This window comes from Macadamia integrifolia, chromosome 9, assembly GCF_013358625.1.
Source record: "Macadamia integrifolia cultivar HAES 741 chromosome 9, SCU_Mint_v3, whole genome shotgun sequence".
Lineage (NCBI taxonomy): Eukaryota > Viridiplantae > Streptophyta > Magnoliopsida > Proteales > Proteaceae > Macadamia > Macadamia integrifolia.
Window position 1 is genome coordinate 27,325,776 of NC_056565.1, and position 15,909 is coordinate 27,341,684.

Genomic DNA, 15,909 nt, shown 5'->3' on the forward strand with positions numbered 1-15,909 from the left:
CCTGATGGAGGCCGAGGTGGCAGCCCGGCCTGATAGAAGCTGAGGTGATAGCACGGCCTGATGGAGGCCGAGGTGGAGCACGGCCTAATGGAGGCCTATGTTCAGCACGGCTTTACGGAGGCAGAGGTGGAGCGCGGCCTGATGGAGGCCGAGGTGGAGCACGGCCTGATGGAGGCCTAGGTTCAGCATGGCTTTACGGAGGCAGAGGTGGAGCGCGGGCTGCCACCGAGGCCTCCATCAGGTTGTGCTATCACCTCGGATTCCATCAAGCCGGGCTGCCACCTCGGCCTCCATCAGGCCGTGCTACAACCTTGGCCAGGGGTAAAAATGATAAAACAAATAGGCAGATGAAGGAGAATCACTGTTTTGGGTAGTTTTATAAACCCAAACCTAATTTTGGGTATTTTTGTTGACCAAAACTTTTTGTGGTTAATTTTGTAAAGGGAAACCCAAAAGTGGGTAATCATGTAATTTTCCCTTCTTCTTTTGGTGAGAAGATAGAGAAAGAGCAGGATGGGGTTTGGCCCACTAGATTGTTGGCGGAATTAAGCATGTTACGGGGCAGGACATCATGTGACATGATACATGAGATGATGGACTTTACATGAAGAAGTTACAAATGGGATTCGGGTCATGTACTCTTATGCTTATAGTTTTTTTTTTTGGGTCAAATAGTCACATTCATAGTGATGCAGGGACATGACTGGAATTTTTTTTTTAATAAGAAACAAAAATTGGAAAATGAAATCTACCTGCTTGTGTGGCTCTACGCCTAGATGCAGCTGTGTGCGAAAAGATCATGCTACCCCCACTCTGTTTAGATGTTTCCGCATGACTTTCCAATGACTTGCGCACTGGCATACTGTTCGTGCAAGTGAACAAGGTTCTTTTACCCAAAAAAATTACATGCCTCCATCCAATAAGCACCATTTTTAGTGATGCGGATGATTGATTTTGGCGCATTGACCCAAGTAATAAATATATGGGAGAGATTTCCCTGAAAGACAGCATGGTCCTTGCGCCAAAGCAGAGATTAATGGGAGCATGTGTGGAAATATTAACAATTAACGATTGAATTTCTGTCTTTTATAAGCGTCGTGGCAATCATTGTGGCCCTATTCAATCTGTGTATTGGCTCAAGGACCACATTACCTTTCAAGCTTCTTTTTATGATACCTTACTGAAACTGGTACATACTTGATGAGGATTTTTGTCACACCCTATTCACACAGAACCGAGCCAGTGACCAGGTTAACACCGGTTAACCCAAACCTACCAGGATCATCTGATACAGTATTCCACCACAGCATACACACAACTAAGAAATAGTTCATCAGTTCAGCGGAAGACTTGGTTTACTTGTGAATATTCCCATAATACTTGATACCCAAATTGTGATATAATAGCTAAATACATATGGGCCCGAAGGCATGATATTTACACAATAAGATTACAATTCACATATCAAGTACATAAAAGACTAGAGCTCAGCTCCGTATCAAGGGTTGAGCCCAGCTCGGCATCACACGGTAGAGCTCAGCTCGGCATCAAAAGTGGAGCTCAGCTTGGTATCAGAACTGCGGTCCTGTAGCACAACTCTCGCACGAGCAATCAGTGCCCACCAGTCCTCTTCAGGGAACTCAATTGTGGGACCCGACCCATGCTCTTTAGATGATGACCTGTAAAATCATCTAAAAGAGGTGCACACGTGGGATGAACTCACTAGCTCAGTAAGTGGAAAGATGGACCACACAACAGTCCACACCACAAATCACAATCATATGCACTATATGCTATGCAATACATTTTAAATCACATCCACCTAAGCAACATTACTAAGTCTTTGGTTTAGTGTTACTACAACCACAGTGCGCGTATGCTCCGGGTACGAGCCGCGAACTCCATCCCGCAATACGCCCATATGGCTGTCGGAGAAGGCCCACCGTGAGTACTCGAAAAAATAAAAGCATGCCGACCATCGGCTCTCAACATAAAATAAATGATTAAAAATTAAAGGTGTTGACTCCAGCAATTTAGAAGCAGTACGATTTGCCCTCTTGAATATACCACCGAGGTTGCCGACTGTCCTAATGACCAGCCGGGCGTAATGTCTAACCGCCACAGTGACCCGACAACCGCGACCACTGCTTCCCCCCAAATGGTAACCCAACACCTTAACCCCTGCCAAGAAGGGTCGTAGCACGGGTAGATGATAATCCTAACCGCATGCTCCTATATGACAATAGTACGATTGCATAGTGCCACCGCGTCCCATACCACGGGCCACCAATGCACTCGTTTCCAAGCCAACTACGACATCTAGTCTATTAATGCATCATGCACAATGATGTTCACATTCATCACAGAAGCATATTATCACTTGGCATTTAGAAAATAAACACAACACCCATGCATAACCATGTGAGGATGACTAATCTACATAGCATTTTCATTATGACATGGCTAGACTAGATACGATTAAATGAATGCCAAAAAATGCCTTGAAACAAGGCCAAACGTCCTCTCCCCACTTACCTGTAGTGTACAAGGATTCACGCTCGGTACGGGTGAGATCCGGTGCGAGAAGCGTGAGATTTGGTGAACCTATCATGAGTGAGCGGGGTTAGTATTTCACCACTTTGGGACGAAGATTAACACGATCCAATGACAAGATCATGTTTAGAATCCTAAAAGAAGGTCACACGTCCGATTTGGGTCCAATCGGACGTAAGAATCACATTTGGAGCCTCTCGGGTGGGTCGGACAACCCACCTATCTGACCCACCAGTCAGACCCACCGGTCTGGACCGGCGGGTAGGTCGGCCCACCGGTTGGCCCTCCGATCTGGCCCACTGGTTGGGCCCGAGGCCCTGCTAAGATCGGCGGGCAGGGTGGCCCGCCGGTCGGCCCGTCAGTTTGGCCCGCCGGTTGGGCCCGAAGGCCCTGCCCTCTCAGACGGGTGCCCACAGGTGGGCCAAGTGGCCCACCGGTCTTGGCGAGAAACTGTTGTTTCTTCCCAAACTTTCCCCAACCTTTAGGATTCAAATGGGGCTTTTCCAAACCCATTCTTCACTCATTCAAGGTCTCATAAGATAGTTCTAACCTAGATCTAGATTACATTTAAGGAATGGGAAGCCATCTTACCTTCTTTGCTCAAGAACACCTTCAAAACCCCAAAATCACTTCAAATCCACAATGCTTCTCCAACCTTGTAATTACTTCTTCAAATCCTTCAAGATCAACACATAAATCATCTATTAAACCTTAGATTCATCATTTCAAGGGGGATTTACAAGATCTCAAGAAACCCTACCCAAATCAAGGGTTTTACTTGGGTATGGTGAAAGTTTAAAGAACCCAGTCTTTGCTCACCTCTAAACGTAGATCTAGTGTTGGAGATCACTCTTCCGGCGTCGGAATGGGAAGATCAAGCCTCGGTGCCGTTGACATCCATCTCTTCTTCCTCTTCCTTCTCTTCTCCTCTTCTTTCGTTTCTTTTCTCTCTCCTCTTTACTCTTCTCACCAACGTCCGAGTGTCATAAATGAGAAAAGAAAAGAAAAGAAAATCATAAATGCTATATATACTTCTTAAATAATTAAGTAATTCACATGGGTGGATCACTCAGGTGGGTGGATGCGCCCACCTGTCCGCCCACCTGAGGGCCAAAACTTGGGATTTTAACAGAATTCGGCCCTCGACACGAATCTCACTCTTGGCATACGATGTAATATACGTATACACCTTAATGCACGGCTACATACGTGCTTTATCCGTATATGGCCTTATAATAGGTGCATGTACACGGCTTGGGTACACCCGTCTCTTCTGGCACTGGTTCGGACTTGTCGGGCCAACCAGTGTTTAAGGTCACCCTTGCCATCATAGTCCATAAGGAACCCGCTCTAACTCTCTCCGATTTGGGTCCTGCATGGTTAAACCGGGTCAACCGTGTAATCAGACCAGGTTCAAGAAATAGGGTATTACAACTTTTGACTGCACCCACAGTCGGGAGCAACCACCCCTAATTTTCTCATGCCAAAGCTGAGATGACACTCGCAGTGCTAGTACAATGTGTAGAACCCACTACACGGGAGTACACACTCCTAGTGCTTAGCACCCACTAAGCACTCAATAAAAAATACAGTAAATTTGGGCTTATATCAATGCCCTACAATCAAGCTCTGCCTAGCATATACATCCACAACTAGCTAGCATGCTTAGGATTCATCCACAACTAACCTAACATGTATACATTCATCCACAACTAACCCTAACATACATACATGCATATAATGAAATCAAAGGTTAGAGAATCTCACAACCGATTGCCTAGGATGATTGAAAACTTGTACTGACAAGTTTGGTACTCACACCTTCTCTCTCCTTGGCTTCTTCCTCTTCAAAGCAAACACATCCTTGCTTTCTTCTCTTCTTCCTTGGCTTTGAGTTAATGTATCATTAACATGCCTCAATCACCTCTTTTACCTCATTTAATGGCCTAAGAACATTTATCATCAAGTATTCATGTTCATTCAAGGACCAATAAAGAGGGGGGAAGCTTCTCTTTCTAAAACTGTAGCCTTTATTCACTCAAAACTCATTTTTCTTGCTTCTATAGTGTAGGGCTTGAATAAACGAAGAAGTACCAACTTGGTTCACCCAAATCCGAGTTAAAATGAGGGAGATATGACCATTTGAAGTTGGAGCAATGAGATAGCCTGAAATGAAATCTTTGTAGGAGTGGCGTAAGCTATGCCGGCGGTGCGAGCAACAAGGGCGCAAATCTAGCCGTAGATCTCATCAAAAGGTATCTAATAATATGAGCCATCGGATTCCTATAACAGATAGTAAACATAAACCATAGATCTAGGATCATATGACGTCATGATGACATAGGTGGTCAATGTTGCATCAGCGGTCAGAAACGTTGTCGACATCCTATTAGTTAGATCAGCACGATTCACAGAGGGTTGTTGGCTATGTCTCATAAAGTATACGCTGCTCGTAGCCCTTGGATTGAGATCTTCGGATCTGGTTTAAATCAGATCTCATGAGATCTTGAGAAACAGCATCTATCTATCCCACCTCGATCATGTGCAGTGCCAGCATATGGTTCTTGATAAATCTGACCAATGGAAAATCTCATGCAAGCATATTAAGCGTCCGATCCAATGCCAATTTGTGAGCACTCTTAGATGGGAATCAAGCCTACATAGTCGAATCTAGACCGTCCATTTCACAACCCTATACTCTCTTTTATTACAATCAAGCCCCTGCCTCCATATATTTCAGTGGTTAAAGAACCATGCAACTCAGACCTTTAAAATCTTGAAATTACACAAAAGCCCTTCAAATTTCAAAAATAAATTCCGAAAAATCCACCCAACACTAAGAGCAACTGATGGATTTTTGGTATGGATTTTTGAACCGGCTTCACAGAAATAGATGTAACTTTTTCATACGATATCCGATTGAGATGAAACGAAGTGCGTTGGAACTGTGATTGAATGGTCTACAACTTTCCAGAAGATCTGATCATCTGACTTAGCCATGTAAAAAGATCAAAATACCCCAAGATCTTTCCAATGACGCATCTTTCTCATACAGAATCAGAATGTGATGAAATGAGAATTGTTGGAAAGATCGGATTTTTGTCATATCGTTACATGGAGAACACTTCCTTTAAAAAATTCATCTTTAATGCCAAAACTGCCCACGACTGTCAGAAATGCCATAACTTCTTCATACGGTACCAGAATATGACAAAATCAAATGCACTAGACTAGATAAATTACAATCTATCTTTTTCATGGAGAAATGATCTTCCAAAAATGTCATCTTTATTACCAAAAATACCCCCGAGCGTAAATAGGCCAATTTTGCTAGTTTTGACCCAAAAACCCGCACCAGATACTAAGGATGTATCAAACCACTCCATGCATACCAAGCAGCTCTGTTATCTCATCGGTGACACTAGACACTACCATATCATCATTTCCATCCACATCACCCAAACTGGCCAGGCCATCATCGCCACGTGGCCGGGTTGCCAACACGGACAACCATAAAACAACAATAACCACGACAGGGAGTGATGGCATAAGGAATCCTATAAGTTGACTCAAAGTTACCTTTGAACTCATATGTCATCTTAGAACCCATAGAAAAGGAAATCCCAGCAAAAAAAAAAAAACTCTCTTTCAAGAAGGGAAAGAAAATAACTTACCATATGTAAGAGCACAAGAACTTTTGCAGAGAAGGAGGCGAACGAAAGCTGTCGTTATCTAAAGTTTAACACACCAAGATTAGAATAAAGCCAGCAACAAAGATAACAAACAGTGGCCTTTGATCTTTTTATAGAATGAGCACGACTCGTCTCCCAATCAGGAAATGAATAGGAACATGAAACCCCAAGGAAAACACAAAAATACCATACCCTAGATGAGAATAAATTTATGGTCCGGATAATAAGACCACATAGATCCAAATCAATAGGTGGAGAACCAACGGGAAAAGGACACGTAATCCAAACACGTTCATTCCATAAACACAGTTCACACTTGCAATCTGTCAATCATTCCCACTACCAAAGAGAAGCACTTATTACCAGTAACCAACTTACCAAGGGAAGAACCACACAAAGGGAAGGACGATTATCTCATACTCCCTCGTGTCCCTTATTCTAGGAACTCAAGGAAGTAGGGGGGACATATGATATACAATAATATGTACACCATGACCTAAACGTGGAATAATGGTCGTCTGGTCGGGCAACACCAAATCGAGCTCTGTTTCTAGGAAGAACAAATGCGCCGTAAGTATCGATCGTATAGGTATCGGCCACTCAACCATGGCTGTGGTCGAAAGAAAAGGACCTACGCTAAAATGATTGCTTCTAGAATATGCTCCTTAAACTAACACAACCTAAGCGGTTACCTAACTAATCAAATAGGTAAGAATAACTATGGTTGAGTTAACTGTTATAAAGATGACCAACTCAGCCACAAGTGGAGGACCCAACCAATGAGAGAAGAGCCAGATTTTCTATAAAAGGAGCATAGACCAAGAGATATGGGACAAAACTTTAGTAGCAGAAAGAATAGGAATACCATCTTATTATCCCTCAAATCAAACTTTGGCATCGGAGCCTTCTTCCCGAAAGGGACTCCGGGCTAGTTTAGGAGAGGAATCAAGTTGCATAACCCGGTTCAAGAATAGAATCTAGCACTAACACTTGCTATTTTGAATTATGCTAAAGATAGAAAACACATGGGTTTAATTCTTTATTGCTATGCTCTACTTGGTAGAATTTTAGGCGGTAAGAGATTTTAGGGTTTGTTGGATCCTTTAATGATGGTGGTGATCTCTATCTTCTGCTTTTTTTTACTGTCTGCAGTTGTTGTCCACTTGAGAGCAACTAGCTACACTCCCATACTTTTTCTTTTTTTGCTAAATACACTCCATTAATTTTGAACAAAATGCAAGAAAGAAGTATTACAAGAGTAAAAAAAGAGAACTGAAGACAAAAGGGGAGGGTGTGACTCCCAAAAGTCAAAAGATCGGTGGGAAGATGCATGCGAAGCAAAGCAATCCGCTACCGTGTTACCCTCTCTCTATATCTATAAACAAAAGTAATGGATCTGAGCCTCCTACAAAGGAGTTTACAATCCCTGATAATAGAAGCAATTCTCTATGGAGGCTCAGAGTTGGAATCTTGGAGGAGGTTAATTACTAGCTTCGACTCACCTTCTAGAATAAAATTATCAAGACGAAGATTAATAGCATACTAGAGGATAAATTTTGCAGCAAATGCCTCAACAACTTTGGCATATGTAATCCCAACAAAAACCAAAGATAAACTTTCCATCTTTGTCTCCGAAAATACCACTTGAATCGGTGTGACCTGGGCTTCCCAAGCAAGAACCATCAAAGTTAAATTTGAAAATAAGAGGAGGTGGTGATATCCATGAGAAGTGAATAAAACATCGAATTCCATCAGAGTGGCTGTACCCTTTAAAATACTCAGACGCCAGTAACTTACTTTTCCAAACAACTATAAAGGGATTAGTTCTCTTATTTGAATAAAAAGTTGCATTAAAGGATAGCCATAAATTCCACAAAAATGTGGATGTACATGCATAGATCCAAGCATGATTACGAGATTGAAGGTGAGGGTTAAATAAATTGGTGAATCAATCCTTAATGGAAAGAGTAATATTTGGGAGTACAGGAATATTTGTGAGACTCCAAAATGCCTTAGAGAAAGGACAAGAAAAAGAAAATATATGCATGGTATCAACATCAGAAAATTAACAAAAGGGACAATTTGTGTGAATATTAACACCACGCTTCTTTAGAATTGAAGGGTGAGGACTAGAATCAAGAAGGAACTTCCACATAAAGGATCTAATTTTGGGGGCACATTTCAAATGCCATATCTTTTGCCAAAGAGGATTAATAACTTGATCTTCTTGAGAAAATGAGAGTCTATAAGCAGAAGCAACAGTGAATTTTCCAGAAGCCGTTGGATACCAGATATATTCGTCATCAGTCTCTTGCTAAGGGATTGATATAGAAAGAATATGCTGAGCTATATCTTCAGGCCACCAAAAATTGATTAGGGCAATGTTCCATTGTCTGCTTTTAGGGTCAAAAAGATCAGCAACTTTGGAAGGAATATTAGGAGGAAGAGGATAAGGAGCAGCCGATGGAGTATAGTCTAGGATCCAAGGGTCAATCTAAGGATTGATGGATCGACCATGACCCAACCAGATAAGCAGCCCTTTCGTAAGAAGGTCACGGGCTTTAATGACAGATTTCCAACCCCAAGAGGCCAAAGAGTGGGGAGGGGCATGAAGAAAATCAGAATTTGGAAAATATTTGGCTTTCATTATTTTACCCCACAAAGAAGAATCAAGAGAGAGGACACCAAGCCCGTTTGCATAGTAGAGCAAGATTCATCTTCACAACTTGTTTAATGTTAAGTCCTTCAGATTTCTTTGACTTGCAAATAGTGGCCCAACTAACAGTTGGAATATGAGTTTTTTCACCGTTAAACCAAAAGAATTATCGGCCTAAAGAATCAAGTTTTTTAATAGTGTCAACAGGAAGTGAGAAACAGGACATAAAATGTTGTGTGAGAGAGGACAAAGTGGAATATATGAGGACTTGTTTACCAACCTGACTTAGATATTTTGCTTTCCATGCACTAAGTTTTGAATTAACTCTTTGGATGAGGTCAGAACAACGAGATTTCTGAAGCTTCCCCTTGAAATAAGGAATTCCCAAATAAATTGAAGTGGGGGAAACTGAGAGGATATGAAAAGTCTTAAAGAAAACTCTCTTCATAGACAAAGGGACATTAGACTAAAATGGGCTTTAGTCTTTTGAAGATTGAAAGCTTGACCCGACATAGCACAGAACTCAGATAGAACTGCTTGGAAAGCATGAGCTTCTTGAGGAGTAGCTCCAACAAAAAAAAAAAAAAAATGAAATCATCGGCAAAGGCTAAATGAGAAATAGATTCACAGTTTCTTGCAATCTTAATACCATGAATTTTTTTCCCCTGAAGAGCTAGGGAGAGATGGGCTGACAACAGCTTTGCACATAGGACAAAAAGATAGGAGGACTGGGGATCCCCTTGCCGAATACCACGAGAAGGTTTAAAGAAAGGTAGGGGAGAACCATATAAAAGGATAGCCATTTCTGTAGACTCAACACAGAACATAACCAAGTTGACCCAAGATGGATGGAAATCGAAATGAAGTAGAGTGGATCTGAGAAAAGCACAATCAACTCTGTCATAAGCTTTACTCATATCTTATTTGATGGACATTAACCCAAATTTACCCTTTTTTTTTGAGAAACACAATGGGCTAGTTCATGACAGATGAGGATATTATCTTGAATACATCTACCTTGACAAACCCATTTTGATTGAAGGAAACGAAATTATTTAAGGATGGGTTTAAGACGATCAACAATAATTCTGGAGATGATCTTATAAGAAAAATTGCAGAGACGGATGGGACAATACTCAGTAACAGAAGATGGTGCTTCACATTTTGGAATCAAAGTAATATATGTTTGATTCATGGAAGCAGAAAAGGATCCAATATTAAAGAAATTCATGATTGCAGCAATAACAGAATCTCCAATGACATCCCATACCTTATGATAGAAGACACTAGGGTATCCATTGGGACCAGGTGATTTAAGAGCTGGCATTTGCTTAACAGTATTCCATATTTTCTCTGCTTTAATTGGGGCCAATAATCTGCAATTATCCTCCTCAGAAACTCTATTCCGTATAAGATCAAAATAATCACTTCTAATGTAAGGATGAACTGAAAATAGAGGTCTCGATAACAACTTTGAAAAGCTACTGCAATTGAGTCTCTGTTAGACAATATCAGGCCTCCATGATTAACACTTTTAATGAAATTGAAGGATCTGTGTCGAACAGTACTGAGATGGAAATATCTGGTATTAAAATCCCCAATTTAACCCATTTATCTGTAGCCTTCTGTTCCTAGAGCTGAGCCTCTTGAATTAAAGATCTCTTAAGAATAGCTTCAGTGGATTTAACTTCAAGGAATCAAGATTCAGAAAGATCAGAATATGGAATATCAAATAGATAAGCTATTAAAGATCTCAAATAGGTAATCCACTACGCTCCCATACTCAAATAAGTGAAATTAAAGGTTTCATGCTTTCTCTCTTCATCTTCATTATAGTACTTTTTTTTTTCCAGTCATTTAAATGAATACATGTATTATTTTCACTATTTTCCCCAACTGGAAACTGTGGGTTTTAAGCTCCAAGAACCCTAGGTCATATTAGAGTTCAAAGGCAAAAGGATATAGAATAATCACTAGAAGAATTGTCTCATGACACAACCCTTTCTATGATCTTAGCACTCACCATGGGATAAAACACACTTCTTTTTCTTTCCTTCTTGTGGATAATAGAGCTCTAATAGAAAGACTTCTTCAAAGTACAAAAATAAACCCAATCACATTTACTGACCATAATAAACAGATTTGTGCTGTGTAGAAGAGACAGTAACATCAACAACTTATGTTAACAATCAAAAATCATTTCACTCAAGGCAGGGATTGGGAATGGGATCTTCTACAAAAGAATATCAAAGGATAGTTTTATTTAAGATTGCTTGCCAGTTTGGTCATATATCCATAAAGCTTAAAACATCATATTTGTAATGGCAAGAACTACAAAATGCTTACAAAACCATTTTAGTTAAATGAGAACCAAGTAGTGGTAGACTTAGCATAATACTAAGAAGTCAACCTAGGAATTATGGGTAGATTGCAACACAGGATAGGTAGGCACATATATAACTTGATAGCTTGATATAACATGAGATCCTCAATATCATAAATAAAATGCATACAAATATGAAGCTCAGGAACAATCAATGGGATGAATAATGAAAGTTAACCCACCAAGTGTTAAGTTGAACACCATAAATATACAACATGGGAGTTAGGAAGGGGCAGGGAAACAATAACCCAATAAAAAACTAATATTCACAAATTCACACAACTAACAAAGACTGTAGAACCCACAACTCTAATTCAAGTTTGGTATAATCTTACAAGTATTGTACTCAAGGACATCATTGTGCTTGCTACATATAAAATCAGTTTTGGTATAACCTTACAAAGTAGATGAAAGATTAAAATGATACAAACAGAGCTAACATATCTAGAATTACTGTCAGATTGAATTCAGACCATTTTATTATGTTCTGAAAAGACTATGTATGAACTAACTCATCAAGCAACAATCAGTTTCAAATTCCTACTTCATGGAGATCTTCCCTAATGGATGCATGTATGCATATGACATACAAGGATAATTGTATTGAAGCTTCATGGATATCTCAAAGGGAGAATTGAAGCTTCTGATCAACAAACAAGGATAATTACACAACATACAAGGACATTGGAAGATTACTAGATGCTATAAGAAGTTTTTACATTAACAAATGAAAATGTCTAAGAAGAGAGAAGAGAAGTGACTTATTTCGCTTCGATTTCCAAATATCAATTTATTTCATCAATGCCCTTGATTATATCTATTGAAATTGTTGTAAAATGTTTTCTTTCTAAGTGGTTTTTAATTAAAGTATATTCTTTTTTTTTCCCGTGTGTTAGCAAATAAATTCTGAAATATAAGACTAAAAAAGTGTTAAAAAATTAGTATAAGGCCATACAAAAATCAATCATACTTGGATACATATACTGACAAACTGACATTTTAATGGAACCAAATAGTTATTTAGGACAATTCTAGGTGTTTCCAAATGATAGACTCAGAGTAACCAAACAGTTTTTCAAGATGATTCACTTCACAAAATCACTACACACCAAACATTTATTTTATCATGAATACAATTCCATATAATGTCAATCTATGGGATTACATCCATATTAGATACATGTCTCTACATATTTATCCAATCAAACATGCCCTTAGTAGTTCTTGTTAGGTTTGAGGTTGGACAATAGAATCCAAACAATAAAAAATTCCCAACATTAACAATTTTTCTAGTATTGTTTAAGGCTAGTGCATCTGTCTAAACAATAAGAGTGTTTAGTCAGTGGATGATGCAAAAATAGTTATGGCATAGTCTATATAGAAAACTTTCTCTCTTGCCAACACATTTAGGAATCCGACCACCTGTCAGCATGGTTTTATAACTCGAATAGGATCAGATCGGTTAGTATCAGCCTTGATTGGTCCCTAATCTTGACCTTTCCGATCACAATACACATGTATGATCCAAGGGTAAATCGTAATAAAAATTGTTTTTTATTTTTTATATTTTTATTAATTTTAGTTAGCTGTAGATTTGTTCAATATGATTCAAGCTGATCCAAATTGATATCGAAACATTATTGGCCTTGACCAATTCCAAATCATAGAACCTTGGCTCTCGGTGAAAATTTTTCTGCAATCTAGTAGAATTGGGGTTCGAAGTCCCAATTACAACCACGAAAAGAGAGGGCCAACATTAGGGCTGAAAAAGGGTTGGGTTGGGTCAAGTTTCTTAAAACCCTAATCCAACCCTAGGTTCTCAAAACTCTACCCAGGCCCAACCCAACCCTACCGGGCTCATGTTCAGGTCCAACCTTGCTGGGTTCATACCAACTTAACCCGACCCTAATTGCCAGGTTGGATCAGGTTGTATCTGAAAAAGCAACTGAAAATCCTTGCTCATGTTTCACCAAATCACCCTTCCATCAATAATTATCAAAATATATCAATAAGGCAGTGCATGGATCCTTGAGAACTCTTAGCGAATCTCTTGCTTCGTATTGTGGTGCATCGAGGCAAACAATAAATGGGGCTAAGTCCTATGCCACATTTAGCCCTAACACTTCTATTAGACTATGTCGTATTTTTGCTAGAATTGTGGGTGTTGGTGCAATCTCTCTTCCTAGTAAATATCATGGCCTCCCCTCAATCATTGGTGTAAGTAAAAAGTTGCCTTCCAAGAGATTAAAGATAGAACCCTTAATAGAATTTTTGGGTGGAAGGAGAAATTATTATCACCTGCTGGGAGAGAAGTTCTGATTAAGTCAATGGGGTCAACAATTCCTTCTTACTCTATGGCTCACTTCACTATACCGAGTAGCTTATTGGAGGACCTTAACAAGGCTTGTTGTTGGGGGTAGAAGCAGAATGAGAGAAAGATTCATTGGGGTTGGATGGGATGATTTTAGCCGACCAAAGCTTGAAGGTGGCCTTGGGTTCCATGATTTTATTATTCAGAATGATGCCATGTTAGCAAAGTTGGGTTGGCAATTATTGAATAAACCAAACACTTTGTGGGCCAGGCTTCTTGGGAATATCTACTATCCTCAAGGGGAATTTTTCTCTTCTCAAGCCAATTTGAAGCCTTCTTGGGCTTGGCATAGTGTCTTGAGAGGAAATAATTTATTGGTGAAAGGTCTCAGATGGGTGGAAGGGAATGGAAGATCGATTCAAATCTGGAATGATCCTTGGGTGCCTGCTCTTTAGGGGTAAAAGTTGCATTCCCCTAGACCGCTTGACTGCTCGGATTGGTGGGTTGCTGACCTTATCTCCCCTTTGTGTCGATGGAGGGTGGATAAGTTGAGAAGGCTCTTTGATCTCCTCGAAATAGATGCTATCCTCTGGATCCCCCTTAGTACTGAAGGTGGGCATGATTCCTTGTGTTGGGGTCCTCACTCCAAAGACACTTTTTCAGTTAGATCTACCTACAACTTTTATCCCCGAACAAGGGTGGAATATTATTTGGAGCTCCAAGACCCCTCCCAGAATTCAATTTTTTCTGTGGAAAGCTTGTTTAAATGCTATAGGAGTCATAGTGAATCTTAAACGAAGAAATATTGTTCTCTCTAAGTTTTATCCTGAATGTGGTAGTGAGCCTGAGACAGTGGAGCATGCCCTTATTGAATGTCCGTCAGCCCAACAAGCTTGGTTTGCCTCTTGTGTCACCTTGAGGTCTGCTCTTGGCCCTCATATTCCTTTCTTTGAGTGGATTATGAGATGGGGGAAGGTGTCTGGCCTAACAAAGAAAGAACAACAGAGATGTTTTGTCTCTCATGCTATTATGGTGTGGGAGATTTGGAAATTGAGCAACTCTAGATGCTTTAAGACCTCCATTCCTCCCTTTCGGTCGTGGATCTCTATAGTGGATATAAATGTGAATGAAGCTCCATCGATGATTCTAGGATCCTCCCTGGTAAGTGGTTGTTATAATGCCTCCCCCTCCTCTTCTGATGGTCGTTTGGATTCTTGCCTTGTTTTTTCTGATGACTCAGTCTCAATTAGACCTAGAGCTTTGGATTTGGGATGTATCATTCTTAACAAGATTCAAAACTGTGCTGTGGCTTCGGATCATGTAACTATAGTTGGTGAGGCCTTAGCCATTAGAATGGACATGAGTGTTGCTCTCCAGAATGGTCTTCAGTATATTATAGTTCATTTTGATTGCCTCTCCATGATTAGTTGCTTGGAGTCAAATTCTGTACAATCTCCTATGGAAATTCTTATGGTAATTGAGGATATTCAGATACTCCGATCTAAGTTTGCTTCTTATTGTTTCCATCATGTCTTTAGGACAGATAATGTTGTGGCCCGCGCAATTTTTAAGTGGGTGGTTGGCTACCCTTATATGAGTATTTGGGTGTCCTCGATTCCTAAGGATTTATTAAGCATTGTAAAATCTCTATTACCTTCTTTTGTTTAATATATTTCCCTCTCTATGTCGGGGAGGGTCCTTTGCACTAAAATAATAATAATAATAAAAAGATATCAATAAAAGAATCCAAGCTTGGGCAAGCATGGCTGATAGAAAACTAAAACGAGAAGATAAATAAAGATAATCATTCACGTTGAATTGAAATTGAGAATTGAGATTATTATCAAAAGTGTTTATACTTTTTTCCCCTAGTTCTCTTTGTCCTAGAATCTGCTTTTCCTCCTTAGTTGCTTAAAAGATTTCGTTAGATGTAGATGGAAGAGAAAACTCAAAAAAATATGAACTGAGAAAAACTGAACGTCAATTGGATTCAAACTACATAACACATGCCTAATTGCAGCACCGCCCATGGCCCCATCTTCAGCCAAGCTCACCGATCCATTGATGGGCAGGTTTGATGCTACTCCTCTCAAACCATTCACCCATTCCAAGACACCAAGATCAGAAGCAGTTTGTAGCTACGGAAAGGTTAAAGAGGAAGAATTGCGGGATGCCACTTGTTTTGTTGTTGTTAGTTGATATATATTTTTTAAAACGACAATCCTAAATTATATTAATATGTTATCTAAAAAATCAGGGTTAAATTTCCGGCCGAGTTAGACCTAGGCCTCAATGCAAAATCCCAGACTCGACC